The following is a 3,230-nucleotide window of genomic DNA, read 5'->3' as shown; positions in this document are numbered from 1 at the left end:
CATCTGATATGACTGACTGCTTATACTACATCTTGCTATTGTTTGTGTTGGCCAGATCGTCTTATTCCTGAGTGGGCAATCAATAGAACCAGCGCCGCCTCCTCCTCGCCACGGTGTTCTAATGCTCACGTGTGCAAAAAATAGTTAAATTAGCTGTATGCACAAATGAGCAGACCGAATTCAACTCTAAGCCTACTTTTGTTAAATGATTTTAGATTTCAAGGGCTTGCAGCAGAGTTTGTATACATTAAAAACTATATTTTTGCTATTTATAAGTTACTAGCTAAATCAAACAATCTTCCTAAACAAGGGGACGATGTCTTCAAATTATTAGAGGTGTATGTTCCCAAACTTACTATAATGAATAAGTTCTTCAAAAAATAATAATTTTATGTCACCTTTTATATAAAGGAGAAACAATGGAGCGCACAAAATTGCATGCAAGTGACAAGTTGGAAATAAATAAGTATGTGAATCTGTGAAATAAAATAATCACATATGATAACCTATACAAGATGTATAAACTATGATGTGACTATTAAAGCACCAGTCCAAGCTGCCGTTGAATTTATTTGTTATTAGCCCCCCCCCCTTAATATGCATCAATACAATCCACACTAAGTAATTAGCTAAGTTGTCAATTGATTGGCGAAGATTCAGATCAGGCGACAGAGTATTGACTCTGACTTTGTAAAAAAGGTTACTATAGAAACAAAAAAGCTTGTTACATTATAATACAGTAAACATCATTCAGAGTTGTTTAAAAATAATGCTACAAGTATTTTTCTCATAGTACAGAATGGATTTAAAAAAAAAAAAAAAAGTAGGATATTGCTTGGTCTTCAGGTTTAATATTCTAATGTGGAAAGTGAAAGGGCAATAAAGAAATGGTTCCCCTGGCAGCTGGGGAAGGGATACAATCCTAGAGGTATGCTGTAAAAAAAAAAAAAAAAAAAAAGGCTCTCAACTCCAACACTAGAAACAGGAAAAGTGTGCACAACTGTGTATTACAGATAAAAAAACATGTACAGATTAAATTATAAAAATTGATCGACTTGGCACTGAAATCTGCTGCCTCACCCTACCTATGTCTGCATGACTGTGTGGACACACACGGCACCAAGAAATCTCTCTCCTGGATGTCCGAGCCCCACTGCACGCCTCTCGAACTCCGTTGGCTCTCCGTCCTCACATCCATTGAACAGAAGACCGGGGCACTCGCCTGGAAAAATGTCTCCTAGATGTCGGTAAAAGTTGCAGCATACGCCTCTGACACTGCCGTTATTCAGTTCTCGCCACCCCTGAACAGTTAACAGGGGAGCTGAATGATGATGCCAACGTCAGCTGATTGCCCAGCAAATGTCCCACATTAGACGATTACAGGGGCTTTGCACAGCCACATTTCAATTCAATCGTGTGATGCTTAGAAAGAGGGACACATAGTCTCTTAATGCCCTTCAATTCATGTCAATGTGTTTTGTGGCTCTACGCCACGTCATCAGGAATAGCCTTTATATTACTGCAACTGTCTGAAAAGTTAGGTAGCAATGCAAGTACATAACACTAGCACACTGCATATCTGCTAATTATTACATTTACATCATTTTCATATCTGCATATACACAAGTAATTCACTGTCAGGAGTGGCAGTGTGTTGCCGGTGGCTCCTTTCAGTGAACTTGTTTTAAGATGTCCACCTAGTAAATATGTGATAAATAGATCAGGTCCGAGGGATCCCACGTGTTTTTTTATTTTTTTATTAATAGATCATATAAAATTGAAAAATGCACAGTAACCATAACTTGCTTTTTTGTTTCTGTGGGTGTATAATAAATATAATTTTTTTCTTTTTCTGTGTGATAATGTCTGAAGGGTAATTTGCTACAGTTTCACTTGGGGAATGTATGTGATGAGCCTAGTGTATACCTGAAAATGAAATTATAAACATGCCACAACTTTAAGAAAGCGTGGTCATACACAGGGGTGCTTTCTATTTATTTTGTATTTTTTTTGCATTTTCAATCCTAAACTTACATATACTTTTCTCAGCGGATGTAGGATTTTTGTATTCATTTTTTTGTTCTAATACAGTCCTATTTAAAAGAGCATTGAATTGCGCTTCTTTGTGTTCATGCACTGGCCAAATTGTACTTCTTCATTAGCTTAAGATAAATGTTTTTGTTTTATTTATAAAATATGTTGCCAGGAAGTAATACATTGAGAGCTACCTCTCGTTAAATGATCAGAGTGATAGAGAAAACTTTACTAATAGGAAATTGGGTAAAAAAAAATTGCCACTGTGTTTTCAGCTAACAGTTTTAAAAGAGGCTTTGCATATAGCAAAACAAAATGAGGCTTTAATAATGTAACCCATGTTAAAGCTGCCGTTTAAAAAAAAGTTTCCATTCAATATGTGCATCAATACAATCTGCACACTGACAAGTGATTAGCTAAGTTGCCGATCGATCCATTCTTCTGTAATCGAAGAAGATTAGGCTTCGGTTCTTTTTATATCACTGTTAGGGCTGCAGAAGACTACACAAGATGCAAAGTTGTGTAGAAGATCATGTGACCAGGCAGGCACTAGATGCAATTGGTGCACTACTATAGAGAGGGCAAAATGGGTGTGCCAGAGCCTGTCTCAGAAGAAGGGGATGTGACTTTGTATATGGTTGCTATAGAAATAAACATGCTTGTTACATTAGAATACATTAAAAATATCTTTAAAATTTTTATTTAAAAAAAAAAATGCTACAAGTATTTTCTTATAGTACAGAACTGATTTATTAAAAAAGCAAAAAAAAAACAAAACAAATGTAGGATATTGCTTGAACTGCAGCTTTAAGTCTGATGGTGCTCTGTAGCCTTAAACTTAATGTCTAAATCTGAGCTTCAATTTCCCCATAAATCTGTCTTAATATAGCCCCCTTTTCCATCACCGTAAATGGTACTTCTATCCTGTCCTCAAAGCACATTGCCTAGAGGAGTGAGATTCTTCCCTTTGCTTTTACATTCACGGCATGACTAAAATTTGTCACTTTCTCAGTAATGTTTCCAAGACCCACCCTTTCCTCTGTCAAGCTACTGCTAAAACTCAAATACATGCCCTTATCCTCTGGATTATTTAAAGAGGAAATTCAAATGGACGGTTGTTTTTTTGCAATTTGTTTTTGTATTCTTTAACATAGGATTGATCCAGGGGTCTCCAGAGCTGAACCTCATTAATGTCA

Source organism: Ascaphus truei, chromosome 3 (assembly GCF_040206685.1).
Source record: "Ascaphus truei isolate aAscTru1 chromosome 3, aAscTru1.hap1, whole genome shotgun sequence".
Lineage (NCBI taxonomy): Eukaryota > Metazoa > Chordata > Amphibia > Anura > Ascaphidae > Ascaphus > Ascaphus truei.
Note: the sequence above shows the minus strand (reverse complement) of the source record.